General features: G+C 33.7%; 1 pseudogene; it reads left to right on the forward strand.

The window, feature by feature from the left end:
* Window positions 1-18,398, forward strand: part of LOC127561490 (aspartate aminotransferase, mitochondrial-like) — a 57,043-nt pseudogene extending 38,645 nt beyond the window's left edge.
* The last annotated feature ends 1,684 nt before the right edge of the window (window positions 18,399-20,082 follow it).

Consider the following 20,082-nt stretch of genomic DNA (forward strand, 5'->3'; position numbering starts at 1 on the left):
CTATTCCCTCCCTGTTAGCCCCCTAAGGGCATACTTAAGTCCCCTTCTTGTTATCCTTCCTATTTCAGCCAAATATGGGCAACTATGTACTTGTTGGTCAAGTTCAATTTCTTGGATAGTTCCCTCGTTTAGAATGTAAGATCCTCAGCCAATAAGGATGAGAGTCAGTGGTGGGAGGGGGGAATTTGCGTTAGGGATAAAAGCGCAGACCCTACCCCCTATGGTGCCTCCTCCCTTCGATTGTCTGCTCGATTGGTGGGACAACCGTTCTCGAGAACGTAAATAAACTTTGCTTTGCTTCTAGAGATCTATCCAGTTGTTTTATTAATGGTTTCTGACCCACACACTTTGATGCTTTAAATAAAGAAGTTTTAACTCTGTTTTCTTATGAGTTTATGCTTTGTTCTTTCTGTAACCATAGCAACTTTCCATGGCTAGGTTTTTAGTTTTATGTTCATTTTCCCAGTCTAATTCTTGACTTTTCATTTTATATTAAAGTGGGGCTGCACCCAATGCCAGTACTGGGATTTCTATAATTATTATTTTTTTTTCATCTGACCAGGTTTTTGTCATACTTTCTTACCATGTAAGGATGGGGAACTCAGAGACCTTCAACTGCCTCTGCTGATTCAGTTGCTCATGAGGCTTCCTGCTCTTTTGCTGTGTAGTGATCTGCCCTTGTGTTATAATTTGTGCTACTGTGCTTCACTCTCAATACTGGATCCATTCTGTCTAACCCAAACTTTGGGAGAGGGATTTATAGGAGAAAATCATGAATTTGGATGTGGACATGCTGAGAATGAGTTGTCTACAGAATATCTCATCTGAACAGCATTAAGTGTAGAGGACTGCAAAATATAGGGGGAATTTTGGGTAAGGTATAAAACCCTTCAGCCCAGAGGGAACCTGGTGGCTATGTCTGGTTTGGCTTCCCACCTCCCTTTGGTGCTCTCATCCTTTCTGAGAAGTCAAGGAGGGCATGACCACCTGTATTCTACTCAGAGCAAGGGATACTTATAGTAAGAGGCATTTACATATCAATAATAGGTTGCTTATAATTAGCACTTGCTCAGTGTGATGTGATGATATAATGGTTCTCTAATTGGCACATGCTTGGTGTGCTGTAATGATGTAATCAGACTAAGGTATTTAAGAGCTGAGAAGACTAGAAATAGAGACACTCCATCTTTGACCACCCTTATGGGTCTCCTGCCTTCTTCACTCCTCCACTAAGATCAAGAACTTGGGTGGTCCAGAAATCCTCCAGATAGCTAGTCTGGATGGTATATTTTAGCATGCCAATTTGAGGGCTCTGGAAAGCACACCACATTTTGGTACCTAATGTGGGGCCTCCAGAAGGACACTACAATTAAGGATAAAAGAGTTATTGACTCTCTCCTTGATGCTTTTTTTCTGTTTCTATTTTTGTTCTCCTCCTATTTGTCCAACTACTCTTTTTCAATATTTTTTTCTGGATCTTTATCTAAGTTATTTGCACTAAATGTAGGTATCACCTGAACCATCTTCTTCTTTCTCCCTCCGCCCTACCCAACAGTATTTCATTTGGATGTTCATAAGTTCTCATAATTTTTAAAAACTATTTTATGCCAGGATTCTCAGATCATCCCTGCTCAAACTCCAGACTAACATGTCAAACTGATTATTAGACATCTCAATGAGATTTTTTTTATAGACAATGCAAGCTCAGCATGTCCAAATTTAAACTCATTTTTTATCTATATAATCTCCCATCCTTCTGAAAACCTCAATAATTGTTCATGGTATTATCCTCCTCCAATTCACAGGCTCAAGACCAAGTGCTCATTCTCACTTTTTACTTTCTTTACCTGATATCTGAAATCTGTTGCCATCTCCTCCACTCTTCTTTCTTTCCTCAGACCTTGTCACCAACCAAGTGCAGGACTTTATTATCTCAAGTCTAGACTATTCCAGTAGCTTAACGTTTGTTGTTACTTCTTTTCTCAAGGCTCTTGATATTCCACTCCATTCTTTCTTTATTTGTTAATCTTCTTAAAATGTATATATGTTACTGTTATTCCCCTCCCCATTCAATAAACTCCAGTATTTATTAACTCTAGGATCAAACATAGCATCTTCTGTTTAGCCTTTAAATCCCTTATTTTATTATTCAGTCTTCACTTTTCTATAACCACTAAATTTTTTCATTACTTGATTTCCTTAGTATTTGATTTCTTTCTAGTCCCATGAAATACATTTTTTTTTTTATTTTGAAGGTTTAGATTTTGGTGTCCATTCTCAGGAGTTTTGCTTGCAAGTTTAAGGAGAAAACTGGTGATTTTCTATCATTATTCCTTGAAATGCAATATAACATCCAGAATTGTCTAAGGTCATTGTTTGGAGTAATTCAATCATTCTTAAATTTCTTCTCTTCGATCAATTTTCCCCTCAGTCAATTGTGGCACACACATACACACACACACACACACACACACACACACACACATATATACATATACACATTTTTATATACTACAGTGTATGTATAGATGTATTATGCACAATAATGTGTATATATGCACATTAAAATGCTTATGCACATTTCTATGCATATACATGTCCATACATACAAATATATATGGAATCATTTTTGGAATCATTAACTTGTTTTATGGAGTCATTAATTTGGTGCTTTCTAATATTCAGGGATTCTGTTCTAGACATAAGGATTTTTACCTGTTTTTAAATCTGTCTTTTCCTCTGAGGCTTGTTTCTTTACGTCAAGGATATCCCTGGCATTATAATAGTTTTTTATCCTTTTAATTGGTTTACTCATTACTCCATCTTTATATCTCTTAAGATCTTCATTCTTAAAGTCTTCTTAATTATCTTGAGGTCTTCACACTTCTGGTAAGACTAGTTTAGTCCTGGACCAAATTGATCATGGACCATTTTTCCTAGGATCTTGCTTCAACTTTCTGAGAGAAATGGTTATTTTTCTATTATGTTAATAACCTTTTATTAATTAGGATCAAGGCTTCTTATTTCCTTAATCAGTGATCAGTCCCTGTAGGTATCCTGTAAGTAGAGGACCCCTCTGTGAAGGTACAAGACTGATAGATAAGATTGGCCTGATACTCAAGGTATGTGCTCTTTGATCTTAGGCAAGACTCTACCCAAATAGGAGATTTTGTTTTTGTTTAGAGCATAAACAGAATCTAATCTATTTAAATTAATGCTCCAAAGCAATGAACTATTGTCCTTCTACTTCTCCATTGAAACATAGAGTGATCCAGCTAATGAAGGAAAAAACCAAGTAGTGTAGTCTGGGTAAAAATGAATTCCTTTGTCCAGATTGCTTCAGATGACTGAGACTTATGTGACTCAAGTCACATTCTCAGTAGGAAGGATGAAGACTTTTAGTCATGCTCTCACTAATTGATTACCAGTCAGTTGGCTTTCTCCTGTTTAGTGCATCCCTCTTACAAAAATATATTCAGTCTTTTAGTCTCTTCATGTCTTCCTTTGGTTACTGAGAGAAATTTATTATAAGCTAGCTTCATGAATAAGTTGATTATTGATTACTCACAAACTTTGTCTTTGGGCTTTTTTTTCCCTCTCTTTTCTCTAAATGCTTCTTTCTGTGATCTTCAAGAATCATTTGGAAAGTTTGGGAAGCTAATAAATTTCAAGAGACCTTCTACTTATCCAAAGCATTATCACTGCCCTTTAAGGCTTTTTGACCTCAAAAATCTTGGTTTATTTCTATAAGGCAGATGTGGATTTGCCCTGGGTAACTGCCCTTGGCAGTTGCTGGCTCCAGTCCTCCTGTTGGTCAATTGGAAGGCTTTTCATCTTTAAAAAAATAAAGCTACCTGCTTAACTTTTTTCTGAGCCCAGGATTGAGTTCAAGAGAGGCGACTTTTGGTTACTGTTTTGAGCCCAGGATATGATTTTTAATCCCACTTAAGAGTCAATGACAGTGCTATGTCCCTCTTCTGAATTTGAGGTCTGTGTCACAATTCTGTTCTACTTTTACTCTATAGTTCTTTCCCTGGTTGTTTATCCAGATATTTTTTGTCTTTTCCTTTATATGTATTTGTAGATATAATGTATCAATAGAATATTTGATACGTCTTAGCATTGTAAGCATTGATAGAGTCAATAATTCTGTCAAAAATACATACTCACAGACCAGTATATGAAAATTCCTTTCTTCTTAGTATTATTGGATAGGATTTTCATTTTTTCATTAAAAAAATGCACTCTGAATACTATGTTTGGCAGCAACTGTTTTTTTACATATAACTTGACAATAAAGTTCTTCTCAACTTTATTTTAGACAATGTGGTCAAAATCAGAATTGGGTAAATCTGATTGAACTAGAAAATTACTGCATTAGCCTTTATTTAAAATAGTCATCTTCACTTTTGACTTAAACTGTCCTATTTTATTGAATATTTTTGAAAATGTCTACTATAACAAACTGCAACCATTCCCAATAAGATCAGGAGTAAAACAAGGTTGCCCACTATCACCGTTACTATTTAATATTGTATTAGAAATGCTAGCTTTGGCAATAAGAGTTGAGAAAGAGATTAAAGGAATAAGAATAGGCAATGAGGAAACCAAATTATCACTCTTTGCTGATGATATGATGGTATACTTAGAGAACCCCAGAGATTCTACCAAAAAGTTATTAGAAACAATCTACACCTTCAGCAAAGTTGCAGGATATAAAATAAACCCACATAAGTCATCAGCATTCTTATATATCACTAACAAAACCCAACAGTTAGAGTTACAAAAAGAAATTCCATTTAAAGTAACTACTGATTGTATAAAATATTTAGGAATCTATCTGCCAAGGGAAAATCAGAAACTTTATGAGCAAAACTACAAAACACTTTCCACACAAATTAAGTCTGATCTAACCAACTAGAAAAATATTAAATGCTCTTGGATTGGGCTAGCAAATATAATAAAGATGACAATACTACCTAAATTAATATACTTATTTAGCGCTATACCAATCAGACTCCCAAAAAAATACTTTGATGAATTAGAAAAAATAACAACAACGTTCATATGGAAAAACAAAAGGTCAAGAATTTCAAGGGAATTAATGAAAAAAATCAAATGAAGGTGGCCTAGCTGTACCAGATCTAAAATTATATTATAACGCAGCAGTTACTAAAACCATCTGGTATTGGCTAAGAAATAGACTAGTTGATCAATGGAATAGGTTAGGTTCAAAGGACAAAACAGCCAATAACTTTAATAATATAGTGTTTGACAAACCCAAAGACACCAGTTTCTGGGATAAGAATGCATTATTTGACAAAAATTGCTGGGAAAATTGGAAATCAGCATGGCAAAAACTAGGCATTGACCCACACTTAACACCGTACATCGTACACAAAAATGTTGGAGTTCAAATGTTGGGTTCTTGTTCTTCTTTAAAATATTATAAAAGTTCTCTCTGGGTGCCTTCCCTGGAATCAGGATTTTGTCAGTCCCTGTTCAGGTGCCAAAAATGTGGTGATCTTCTTCCCAAATGCAGCCAAGTGATAAAAGTTCAGATCTTTTATTATCTCCAATATATCCCGGTTAGCTTAGAGGTCTATCTCTCTGCTTGGTTCCAAGAGTTCCCTCCGAATGTCGCCAAATCCAAGGGTTTTGTCCTTCAGCCTCTGCCTCTGCTTTCTTCAGCCTCCAACGAGCACAGAGATGGAATGAATCTCTTGTCTCCTTCACTTGGGGCTCGGCTAGCTTTCTGGTGAGTCTTTCAGACCAGCTTGGTCTCAGTGGGGGAAGTGCAGGAGCCCAGCCACCTACCACAGTGGTGTGAGATGAAGATGAATCTGGTTGTCCACTGAACTCTCAACTCGTAGCTTCTTCCTCTGAAAACTCTTCTTCCGCCACCAGCCAGCCAAGTGGAAAATATTCCTTCTTGCCGTGGAGAGAGGCAAGGTCAAAAATAATAAGGTCAAAATGGGTTCATGACCTAGGCATAAAGAATGAGATGATAAATAAATTGGAAGAGCATAGGATAGTTTACCTCGCAGACCTGTGGAAGAGGGAGGAATTTATGACCAAAGAAGAACTAGAGATCCCTATTGACCACAACATAGAAAATTTTGATTATATCAAATTGAAAAGTTTTTGTACAAACAAAACAAATGCAAACAAGATTAGAAGGGAAACAATAAACTGGGAAAACATTTTTACAATCAAAGGTTCTGATAAAGGCCTCATTTCCAAAATATATAGAGAATTGACTCTAATCTATAAGAAATCAAACCATTCTCCAATTGATAAATGGTCAAAGGATATGAACAGACAATTCTCAGACGAAGAAATTGAAACTATTTATAGACATATGAAAATATGCTCCAAATCATTATTAATCAGAGAAATGCAAATTAAGACAACTCTGAGATACCACTACACACCTGTCAGATTGGCTAGAATGACAGGGAAAGATATGTGGGAAAACAGGGAATTGATACATTGTTGGTGGAATTGTGAACACATCCAGCCATTCTGGAGAGCAATTTGGAACTATGCTCAAAAAGTTATCAAACTGTGCATACCCTTTGATCCAGTAGTGTTTCTACTGGGCTTATACCCCAAAGAGATACTAAAGAAAGGAAAGGGACCTGTATGTGCCAAAATGTTTGTGGCAGCCCTGTTTGTAGTGGCTAGAAGCTGGAAAATGAAAGGATGTCCATCAATTGGAGAATGGTTGAGTAAATTGTGGTATATGAATGTTATGGAATATTATTGTTCTGTAAGGAATGACCAACAGGATGAATACAGAGAGGACTGGCGAGACTTACATGAACTGATGCTGAGTGAAATGAGCAGAACCAGGAGATCATTATATACCTCAACAACGACACTGTTTGAGGATATATTCTGATGGAAGTGGATCTCTTCGATAAAGAGAGCCTTAATTGATCAAAGATGGACAGAAGCAGCTACACCCAGAGAAAGAACACTGGGAAATGAATATAAACTGCTTGCATTTTTGTTTTTCTTCCCAGGTTATTTTTACCTTCTGAATTCAATTCTCCCTGTGCAACAAGAAAACTGTTCGGTTCTGCACACATATATTGTATCTAGGATATACTGCAACCCATTCAACATGTAAAGGACTGCTTGTCATCTGGGGGAAGGGGTGGAGGGAGGGAGGGGAAAAATCAGAACAGAAGTGAATGCAAGGGATAATGCTGTAAAAAATTACCCTGGCATGCATTCTATCAATAAAAAGTTATTAAAAAAAAAAAAAGAAAAAAAGAAAATGTCTGCTATATCTCAAAAGTGAATTTTGGAACATGAATGTTACAAATTAAAGTTCAATATAGGGTAAAGACAAGGTAGAACAATTAATAAATACATGAAACGTGGTCTTCTTAATCTGTACCAGGAATGATAGTCATTAGTTCCCTTTAATAAAATGTTACATTTTTTATTATAGCTGACAATTAAGAAATTTTGATTAAAATTGAAGTTGAAATATACTTGTGGAATACATATTTGTGAATGTTTTATTTGATACTTAATTATTTAACATAAGTATGGCTTTCAGGTGAAAAAAAACATTTTGTTTTAAATGCAGAGTATCTCATGTCAGCAGAAGTACAAGACATTAATTTACTGTTTTAAAATGTATATTTTATTCTTTACTACTTATTTTATATTTTACATAGTGACAATTATAAGGCTTTTTTATTTTGTGCACAATATTCAATGGCAGAACCCTGCCAAAAATCATACTAGTCATAACTTGTAGACCAAACAGTTTGATCATTCATAGGGTTGGAGTTTAGCTCAATCCAAGTAAATAGATTAGAGATAGCCATTTGGTCCCTTAAGTCATTTTAATGACTAAACTAGAGATTTTATCTAATGACTTAATGTAGTATGGGTCATTCAGCTTTTATAATTTTGGACAAAAGTTACATCAGGATAAATAATGGATGAACTGACAGATTGGATAGAATGTCACCCAAGTCATGGATAAAAATGAGTTTATTAAATATGAACAATAAATAATAGATTAAAAAACAATCAGGAGGAAAGGAATCATGGGTAAGAAGGTAGCCTGGTCTATTGAGAATAAATACAGAAATGGTTCAAGTACTGTTTCTGATACTTTGGATCTGTATAATTTTAGTTATATTATTTCACCTCTGGTGAATTCAGTTTCCTTATATAAAAATGAGGAATTTGTATTAGGTGATTACTGAGACCCCTTTTTACCTTAAAAGTCCATTATCCTTAATAGGCAAATATTTTGGAACAAGTAAAATCATTTGTGCATGCATATTCACATATGTATATGACATAGGTTTTCTGTATTAGAATTATTGTATTTTCATTATCTGATATGTCATAACATTGTCCTTGGCTGCAACTATTCTAAAATAAAATCCTTTTACCTGTCTTTTATGATTCATACCAGGTCCTTTAATAGGCATAATAATCCAATATTTCTCTTTTGCAAAAAGAATAGGAAAGAAAAGCTAGTCTGCTCCAGAGCATGTTGGAAAATTTAACATCCTACAATTGTAGAAATTTTTGTTTGGATAGATTTCCAAAGACTAGAAATGTTTTCAATAAACCGTATGGAGATTTGGCTCAAAATATCATTTAGCTCATGCATCTCTGGCTTCATGGAACACTCAATTGACAACATGTGCAAAAAGCCTGTGCAAATTGAAGATTAAAATGGACTTCAGACACTTATTGAGCTATCTTTGTTTTTTTGGCTATCTTCTCTTTCTCTGATGGTCTATGTCACTCTTCCTATCTCTGTCTTTCTTTTGCTGTGTTTCTGCCTCTCTTTGTTCTCTTTCTCTTCATGTTTCTCTTTCATTTCTTGGTCAGCAGTCCATGTATGCCTGTTTGGGAAACAAAATTAGTATCAAAGTAGGACAGATGGTAGATGATCCACTAATGATTATAGTCTACTCTCCCAGATTTCTATCATTTCTTTGTTTCCTTCATTTTGAATTATATTTGGATTAGAAATTTAAACATTTACTCAAAGTTACGTACTTATGAATTTGGATGCATAAACCATTTATGCACATAAAGGAAATATCTAAAAGACAGAAAGACTTACAAAAAAAAGAAGGGGACATTTATTTATTTTGAGAGTATGATCAATTATAATCCAGAGGAATTCTTATAAAATAATTGCATTGAGATATGCAATTTGCACAGGATTTTTGTGAAATTATATATTTGTAGCTAAATAGATATATATAACTATATTGCAAACTTAAATTGCCATATGAATGCTACCTGTTATTATTATTAAACTCCTTTTTCCCCATTTAGACCAGAAATGACAAAGTGCTAGAGAGAATAGGATATTGGAGTGATCTACATTGATGTGGTGATGGAAAAGATCTCTTTTTTAGTAGATTGTGAGGCAGTGACTACCTCCCATTTGGATTTGTATCCCTAGTACTAAACACAGCAAATAGTAAGCACTTAACAAATGTTTGTTGGTTAATTAATTAAAGTCTTACTATATCAAATTTTCCTTTATTTTCAATTTCACAATCAGAATGTGATATCAACTCCTTCAGGGTACAGGATTCTATTGGGAGGACAAATCTCATTGACTTTCTTTACTCCCTTTCTTTTATCCTTCTCTCTCTAGCTCTATCTCCTCACCTTGTAACTCACTCTCCCCTCCTCTCCCTCACATTCTTACTCTCTTTTCTTTTCTTCTTTTCATTTCTTTTCTCTTCTTCCCTCTCTTTTTCATTTTTGTCTTCTATTTCTCTGTCTCTATCTCTCTCTCCATCTGTCTATCAATCGATGTTACTCTTTCTATTCTCAAAGTTGTTTTTTTTTTCCCTGCTCACATGCCTTTTCTCTTAGATGCAGATGTTTCTAAAAAGTGGCACAAAGATCAAAGAAAATTTTTGTGCTGAAAGGATGGAAGCACACTTAGTTTTGTTAAATCTGGTTGTAACATATTAAATAAAACCAGTTTCGAAGAAAAGGAAATAAGGATTTATTAAGTGTCTGAGCTAAACACTTAACATTTTCCCTCATTTAATCCTCACAATAAACTTGAGAGGTAGTTATTATAATAACATTTTTAGACAAGAAGAAATTGAGAGAGACAGAGCTTGATTTACTTGACTAGTGTAAAACAGTCAATATATGTTTGAGGCTATATTTGACCTGGGGTCTTTCAGAGTCCACCATTCTATACCCTGTGTATTTTTAACTATACTCTGTCACCTAGCTGCCTAAGTATATGTTTAACTTGAAGAACAGAAGAGTCAAGAGGATCATTATAGCAATTTTTAAGTGTTTACATGGTAGAAATGTGAAATATTCGTTAATAAATTTGCTTAGTCTGAGAAGTAATGTGGCATAGTGGAAAACATTTCCTTGGTTCAAATTCTTGATCATCACTTAGTACCTACATGACATTTGCTAAATAATTTAAACACAGGCTTTAGTTCATAAAAATGATGTTTCTTCCAACTGCAACCATATAAAATTATATAAGTAGAATCTATGAATAGAGTTGGCAAAATGACAAAATTAAGAAGTTAATGAAAAAATGAAATATAAATTCTTATTAAATAGTTTTCCAAAAGTGTAACAGCAGGTAAAAAGCTTTATGTTACCTCTGATCCACAATTAGACAATAGAATATAGTGCATACCACACTGGACCTAATGTTAGAAAAAACACAGGCTCAAAATCTGTCTCAAACATTTGCTAGTCTAGGTAAGTCATTTAAATTCTCTGTGCCTATTTCTTCATGTATAAAATTAGGGTGATGACTTTGATCTTTAAGGTCTCTTCCAACTCCAAAACAATGATTTTAAGATTACAAAGACTAGATGATATCATTTAGATAAGGAGTACTTTACTATTTGTAAATGTTGAAATATTTTTAACCCTGCCTCCTCCACCCTTTTTGGAACTCCAGTACTTTGGTGATCTCTTTGTCTCAGCTAAACGACACTAGTTTTTACTACCTTGATAGTCTTTTATTTCTGGTTGACAATATAAATATGTATGTATATAATCTCTCTCATACATACCTAATCATGGTATTGTGAGATAAAAGTATATATATATATATATATATATATATATATATATATATATATATATATATGCACTCTTATTATATGTGTGTGTGTGTATTGTGAGATAAAAGTATATATATATATATATATGTATATATATATGTATATATATATATATATATATATATATATATATATGCACTTTTATTATATGTGTGTGTGTGTGTGGCATATAAATATGGTTTTGTTGATCTTTGGGCATAGTTTCAAATTGCTCTCTGGAATTGGGAAATGGCTCTAATTTTTATTAATGAGATTCAGATCATCATATATTTGAGAAATGAAGCCTTTATTAGAGAAATTTGCCATAAATCTTTTTAAAGCTATGATTAGTAATTGAATATTTCCTTCCACCCTGTCTCCCCCCCATACACATCCCCTTGCTTATCCTACTCTCTCTTTTCTTTCATCCTATTTTCAAAAGTGTTTTTTTTTCTCTTTCTTTGAACCAATTCCACCGAGAGTCATGTTAAAGAGTCCCCCATCTTCTCCTTTACAGTAAAATCTTTGTGTCCCCTTTATGTGATATTATTTAGCATTATACCTATTTACCCCTTTTTCCAGTGCATATCTCTTTCTTGCTTCTTAATTTTGTGTTTTTTAGATATCATCTCATCATATTCAATCCACACCTATGTTCTCCATCTAACCTTCTAACTGCCCTAATAATAACAACATCCTTAGGAGATACAAGTATCATCTTCCCATATAGACATGTAGGCAGTTTAATTTTTTTAATCCTTTATGATTTCTTTTTCATTTTTACCTTTTTCATCTGTCTCTTGATTCTTGTATTTGAAAGTCACATTATCTACTTAGCTCTAGGGTTTTGTTCAGAAATGCTTGAAAGTTCTTTCTTTCATTAAATATCATCTCCTCCCTTTCCCTAATAGATTATATTCAGTTTTGCTTTGTAGGTTATTCTTGCTTGTAATTCTAGCTCCTTTGCACTCCAGAAAATCATATTCCAAGATCGCTGCTCCTTTAAAAAAACATTATTTGTAAGAAAAAAGATAAAATAACTAAGGAGAATCTTAACAAAGTCTCATATATAACACAAATCAAAAAGTACAGTACCAAAATCCACAATAGGAGAATATCACAAAAAGAACCCATGGTTTAGAACCTGAAATCTTCCTTATATACTGAATAAATATTCTCTATAGAGTCTCAGAGGGTACACACCAAGTTAAGTAAATCGTGAATTGTGAGTTGTAATTTTTTTTTTTCTTTTATAGGGTGATAAAAGAAAGGTTGAATACCTTAGCTCTGGAACTTGGGATAATCAGTCCCCTTTCAGATAATTTAATTATCTGAAAATATTACTGTTCTTTGGTTGCAGGATGTTTATTTTCACATCTAGATTCTGTTCTCTTACATTCAGCTCTGTCTGGTAGGGAAGCATCATGAAAAAATATTTTAGGTCTGCCAAATGCAACCAAGAAGGTAGAAAATAGGGACCTATCCTCCTGGGACTGATTTCATCACCAGAGTCACTCAGTTCTAGTCAAGAACACTGAGAGCAGCTTAAGGACATCCAATACAAAATCTGGGAACATCACTCTAATAAATAGGAATACAGGAGAATTAAGATACATTTTTTCACTAGTGCAATATGGCATAAAATGTGAAGACACAGAGCCCACTTCACTTTAATGCAGAAATTGTTAAATTTGTGGTATGCTAAATTGGATCCATGATATCTGAATCATTTGCTTCTGGCTGGTTCCAACATATTCTTGATCTGGCAATTTTGGAATTTGTCTATATTATTCATGGGGGTTTTAATTTTAATTTTTTTTTCAGCAGGTGATTGGTGGATCTTAAAAACTTCTATTTTACCCCCTGGTTTGAGGATTTCAGGGAGATTTCTGTTGATGATTTCTTAAGGAATGATGTGTAACTAATAATTGTTGGTGCAATTGTGCATGGAATGAACCATTCTGGAGAGCAATTTGGAACAATACCCAAAGAGTTATCAAACTGGGCATACCCTTTGATCCAGTAGTGTTTCTACTAGACTTATATCCAAAAGAGATCTTAAAGGAGGGAAAGGGACCCATATATGCAAAAAAAAAAATGTGGCAGTTCTTTTTGTAGTGGCAAGAAACAAGAAACTAGAAACTAAATGGATGCCCAGCAGTTGGGGAATGGCTGAATAAGTTGTGGAATATTATTGTTCTGTAAGAAACAATTAGCAGGATCATTTCAGAGAAGCCTGGAGAGACTTACATGAACTGATGCTAAGTAATATAAGTGGAACCAGCAGATCATTGTACTTGGCAACTGCAAGATTATACAAAGACTAATTCTGATAAACATGTCTTTCTTCAACAATGAGATGATTCAGCCCAGTTCCAATTGTTCAGTGATGAAAAGAGCCATCTACACTCAGAGAGAGGGCCACAGGAATTGAATGTGGTTCACAATATAGTATTCTCACTCTTTTTATTGTTGCTTGCTTACATTTTCTTTTCTTTTTCTTTTCTTTTTTTTCAGTTTGACTTGATTTTTCTTGTGCAGCAAGATAATTGTATAAATATGTATGCATATACTGGATTTAACCTTGTTAACATGTTTAACATATAATATACTACTTGCCATCTGGGGGATGGAGGAGGGGGGAGGAGGGGGAAAATTGGAACACTCTACAAGAGTTAATGTTGAAGAATCATCCATGCATATGTTTAGAAAAATTAAAAACTTTAATAGAAAAAAAAAGAAATGATGTGTAGTCTTTATTTTTTTATTATGGCTTTCAGGTAGTTAACTGAAAGCCATGACCAAAAAATAAAGCCTATGTATCATTTCATTAATTCTTAAATTATTTCTCCTTGATATATTTTCTAGGTCAGTTGTTTTTCCAATGAGATATTTAATATTTTTCTTATTTTAAAAAATCTTATTATTTTTTGTTATTTTATAAAGTCATTAACTTCACTTTCCCAATTTTACTTTTTAAGGAATTCTCTTCAGTGGATTTTTGTATATCTTTTTCTGTTTAGCCAATTCTGCTTTTCAAGACATTCTTCTTTTCATTGAATTTTGGGCCTTCTTTTATCATTTGGTCTCTTTTGGTTTTTAAATTTTATTTTCTTCAATATTTTTTTACTTCCTTTATAAAATACTTGACTTAAAATTTTTTTTTTTATCACTCTCATTTTTCTCAATTTTCTTCTATCTCTGTTATGTTATGACTTTTAAAAACATTTATCTATCTTTTTCAGGGATTTTTTTTTTTTTTAAAGATGAGAGCTGAGATGGATATTCATTTTTCTTGAAACTGTATGTGGCAACTTTGATTTTGTGGTTTTCTTTTGAATTTCTGTTTTGAATTTCCCTGTTACAATCTCTTTCTATGATCAGACTCTTTTTTGTTGTTGTTTGCTCATCTTTCAAGCCTATTTCTTTTTGTTTTCTTAAAACTATTTTATTTTTTTTCCAAATAAGTGTAAATATATTTTTCTATATTCATTTTTGTAAGATTTTGTGTTCCAAAATTTTTTCTCTTTCCTTTTCTTCATCCCTCTTCAAGACAGCAAGCAATCTGATATGGATTATACATGCACAATCTTTTAAATTTTAAAAATTAAATTTTAAGAAGCAAGCAATCTGATATGGATTATACATGCACAATCTTTTAAATTTTAAAAATTAAATTTTAAGAAGAATCAGATTACAAGTAAAAAACACAAGAAAGAAAAAGCAAATAAACAAAAAAATACGAAAATAGTTCTCTGACTCTGAATGTGGATGACTTTTTTCATCCCAATACTATTGGAATTGTCTTGGAACACTGTGTTGCTGAGAACTAAATATATCATAGTTGATCAACACAAAGTCTTGCTGTTACTGTGTACAGTGTTTTCCTGGTTCTGCTCACTTCATTTAGTATCAGTTCATATAAGTTTCTCCAGGTTTTTCAGAAATCAACCTGTTCATTATTTCTTATAGAATAATAATATTCCATTACATTTATATATCATAACTTATTCAGCCATTTCATAATTGATGGGCATCTGGTCAATTTCTAATTCCTTGACATTACTAAAAGAGCTCCCACAAACATTTTTGCAAATGTGGTTCCCTTTCTCTCTTTTATCTTTTTTGAGATACTGCTGAATCAAAGGGTATGCACACTTTTACAGCCTTTTGGGTGTAGTTCCAAATTGCTCTCCAGAATGGTTGGATCAATTCACAATTCCACCAACAATGCATTAGTGCCCAAGTTTTCTACATTCTCTCCAACACTAATCATTTTCTTTTCCCATCATCTCAGCCAATCTGCAGTATGAAGTGGTACCTCAGAGTTGTCTTAATCTGATTAATAGTAATTTAGAGTCTTGCTTCAGCAAGCACATATACTAAAAATAGTGCTTTCCAGCAACTTTTACATATAACAATAGATAGTTTTAATTTATTTATCTGAAAATTGTCTCTTCATATCTTTTTACATTTATCAATTGGAGAATGACTTGGATTCTTATAAATTTGACTCACTTTTCTACATATTTTAGAAATAAAGTCTTTATCAGAAACACTGGCTATAAAAATGTTTCTCAGCTTTCTGCTTCCCTTCTAATTATGGCTATATTGTATTTGTTTGTGCAAATCCTTTTTAATTTAACACAATTTAAATTATCCATTTTGCATTTAATAATATTTTTCTAGTTCTTCTTTGAATTTACATTTCCTTCTTTTCCACAGATCTGCCAGGCAGACTGTGTGCCTTTCCATTCTATTTTGCTTAGAGTATCATCCCTTATATTAAATCATTAACCCATTTTGAACTTCTCTTGGCATAGAGTGTTATATGTTGGTCTATGTCTAGAATGCCATACTATTTTCTAATTTTCCCAGTAATTTTTGTCAAATAGTGACTTATCTGAGAAGTTAGATTGGGTTTATCAAACAGTAGATTACTATGGTCATTGACTACTGTATCTTATATACTTAACCTATTGCATTAATTCACTACTCTGTTTTTTACCCAGTACCAAATTATTGGTTACTGACACTTTATAAAATAGAATTTGGGGTCTGGTATGGCTAGGCTACTTTTCTACTTTTCTTCACATTTTTTTATTACTTTCCTTGATATTCTTAAAGATTATTTATTGACTTTTAACTTTTTAATAGAGCTGGATTTTGCTCTTAGTATGGAGACACTATTCCAAAATTTAGGCTTTTTGTGCAGCTGTTTTCAGAGTTAGTGGTTTTTTTTTTTTTTTGGGAGGGGGGCATTGGAGGAGCCTCTAAGTTTTAATTTTTCCATGGTAGTATGATCTAAGGAGAAGTGTGCTTACTATTCTCCTGGCCTGTGCTCTGGTCTGTGAGAGATCATAAACTTTTTTCTATGCTGCTTCCCTGGAGCTGCAAACTCTGATGTGTTAATTCTCCTCCTTATCCTGGAATTGTGACCCATATTTGGATGTGGGTAGCACACCAAAATCCTGTACCTAGTGTCAGAAAAAAGACCATTGTAATCTCCTTTTGACTAGTTTTCTGAATCTGTGGATTCAGAGCTCCAAAAGCTACTGTAGTAGATTCAATCACCCCCTTCTGATTTAGCTGCCCCTGGGATTTGGCCTGTACTAGCACAGCCAAAGCTGGACCACAGTTCATGTTCTCCCTGGTGCAACAGACCTTTCTTGATGACCTTCAATTGTCTTGGCTTAGAAAGCTGTTTTACTCTAATCTTTTGTGCATTCTGCCACTCCAGAAGTCATTTTAAGTTTTATTTAAAGTTGTTTAGTGGGGAATTTGGGAGACCTCAGGAAAAATCCTGTCATTCTCTTCCATATTATCTCAGCATTCAGGAATAGAGTTTTAATGACAAGCCATATTATTGACAATTAGGGGTAGAAAAATTGGGAATCTTCCTTGATATTCCATTATTAACTTGGGTTTGTAGGTGCTTTCTGATTACATTTATATTTGCATACACACACACACACACACACTCACTCACACACACACATATATAACAACACACCTGCAGATTTGTATTATATGGGTTTACTTTTGTATTTTTGTTTGAAAAATTCCCAGTTAAGTGCTCATTGATAATATCTCATTCTGGTATCCATATGTCTAGTGATCTTGAGTCACACATTTCTAGAAATCATAACTTTTTTTCATTATCATAAGTGAATAAAATTAAGAAAGGAACAATAATGAAATACCAATACATTTGCCTTTAGTGATGATGAAAGCTATACTCAGGAGCAATTGGTACACAGGCTGTGTCCAGTCTAACATTTACAAAGAGAAATGGAGTACATATGTAATAAAACAAACAAACAAACAAAAAACAATATTGATAATGTACCAGTAGTATTGGCCCTGAATGAAAATAAAGAGGTTTTGAAAAACAAATGATATGTTACTATATACAGTTATAGAACTGGAGTGCCAAGAGCAAAGTCCAGATTTCTCTAAAGGTTCTTTAAATTTAGTTGAGATGTCTACCTTCTAAAACTATCCTGGGAAAATTACACTCTCATCTTCAAGAATGCTGACATGTATCTGAATGTCTATAACTACTCTGACCCCAAGACTTGTGACTTTGACTTCATTGGAGCTATGAAAGACATTTAAAAAATCCCAGAACAGAGTGCCATCTTTCCATGCATGCCAGTGTTCACAACCTCATTGCAATTCATCTTCATCCTGAGCAGTGAAAGAGAATAACATACATGGTAAAGAAAAGAAAACTTTTTGCCTTTTTTTGACATGACATATCAGGGCTTTTCCAGTGAAGATGTCAATAAGAATTCCTGGGCTGTTCACCACTCCAATGATTAGGACACTAATGTCTCTATCAGTTGTATGCCATGGACCTGTATGATGAATGCAGGGAGAGCTTATTTTGGTTTATATAGATGAAGCCAAAAGTGTAAAATCCCATTTGAAAATCCAAATTTGTCCCAGATATTCCAATGCCTCTCTCAGTGGTTCCCTAATTGCCTCCATGATCTTCAATAATCCTGATCTGAGGATCCAGTGATAGCAGAAGGTAAAAAGGATGGTAGATTGTATCATTAGTGTGTGGGCTCAGCTGGTTTCCAACATCAAGAAAGAGGACCTTTAGCACAACTGGTAACACATCACTGACCAGATTGGCATGTTTTGTTTCACAGGTCTGAAACTTGAGCATGTAGAATGGTTTTCCAAGGAATTCTCCATCTATATGACAAAAGATGCCCATGTTCTGTAGCAACAGTCATATCAGGCAATGTGGGTTACCTTGTCTATGCCATTCACAAAGTAACTAAATAACTCTCTCTGATAAAATGGAACAGTGACAATCTTCCCAGAATCTGCCATTTAATCTTCAGAGAGATGATTGAGCTGATTAAAATAGGAGAAGTGTGAGTGTCTTTTAAGAAGAGTGCTTAATGCTCAGTCTTGAAAGTATCTCAGAAAAAGAAGTGTGAATAAGATAAAAACATATGAAACTAATGTTTGAAACTTTGTGGGTCTAGCCCAAACTCCTCAATCCATTTTATTCACTTTATGTTTACAATACCAAAAATCTCACTCTAGAACTAAAATCCCTTTCCCTCTACCCTTTCCATTAAATCTTCTGGCATTATAGTGTTGCTTGAGATCTTTAATCTTAATAAATATCCCTTAGATTTAATCTTAATTAAAAAATTACTTACCTTTCTATGATACTAAATATCTGTGCTACTAAAAGCTTCCAAAGAAGATTAGCCTCCCATGACTGATGGAGGCACCTCAGATAATAGAGTTTGTTGCTGAAAATTATGGATGCTGTTGCTATACAGTCTCTTGGCTTTAAAAAAAAATCACAGAAGAGAGGATGGTATTCACTCATTAGACATATAAGACTTTTTTTTTTAATTTCCCTTCCTCACCCATTTTTATTGCTGTTCTTTGGCTTTTTGTTTCACTCCTATCCTCTCCCTCCCTCTTCTTGAATTAAGTTTCAAACCTTTCCTCTTAGGATCCTTATACCTAGAGAGTTAAGTTAAATGTAATTTAAGAAATGAGCATCATCTCTTCTCATTTTTCTTAGAAAAAGGTGGACAGGAGGAATTTGGTAAAGCAAAAGGACTTTAACAATGACATTATTGTAAAGATTTTAATTGTTGCCACATCTTTCTGTCACAACCCCAGCAGACTTCATCAGTGTAATTGTACAATAAATGTCCTATCTTATAATAAGTGTATTTGGTGCAGTGAGTTCTAAGAGATGAGTATTTTGAGAGGTCATTTTAAGCTTTTCTCTGCTGTCAGACAAATTAAAATGTCATTTTTTTTAAATTAAAGCTTTTTTATTTACAAAACATATACATGGATAATTTTTCAACATTAACCTTTGAAAAACTTTCTGTTCCAATTTTTTTTCCTTCTTTCCCGCACTCCCTCCCCTAGATGGCAAGTAGTCCAATATATGTTAATATGTTAAAATATATGACAATTCAATAAATGTATACATGTTTATACAGTTATCTTGCTGCACAAAACATAGAATATAGAAAGAAAAAAAAAAGCTGAGAAGGAAAACAAAATGCAAGCAAACATCAATAGAAAGTATGAAAATGCTATGTTGTGATTCACACTCAATTTCCACGGGCCTCTCTCTGGGTATATATGATATCTTTTATCACTGAACAACTGGATCTGATTTGAATCATCTTCTTTTGGGTGAAATTATCAATTGTGTCTATGACTTGTTGTTCCATTTATTCTTTTTTTTAGGATGAGATTATTTAGTTTCCCATTATTTTTTGGTCTATATTTGTAATGGGCTGAGGCTTGAGTTGATGCACTGAGGTCCCAAGCACATGAGGCTAAATAGTAATTGGACCATACTCTATTAATATATAAGCTTGGAGAAAGAATGGCCCCCACCCACTCTTTGTGCAAATCCTGATGTGTTGTATAGGAAATGACGATTTTGGTGGGTGGAGGCAGAGGAGTGGAAAAAGGAGGG

The sequence above is a fragment of the Antechinus flavipes genome, chromosome 4, assembly GCF_016432865.1.
Source record: "Antechinus flavipes isolate AdamAnt ecotype Samford, QLD, Australia chromosome 4, AdamAnt_v2, whole genome shotgun sequence".
In the NCBI taxonomy this organism is placed as follows: domain Eukaryota; kingdom Metazoa; phylum Chordata; class Mammalia; order Dasyuromorphia; family Dasyuridae; genus Antechinus; species Antechinus flavipes.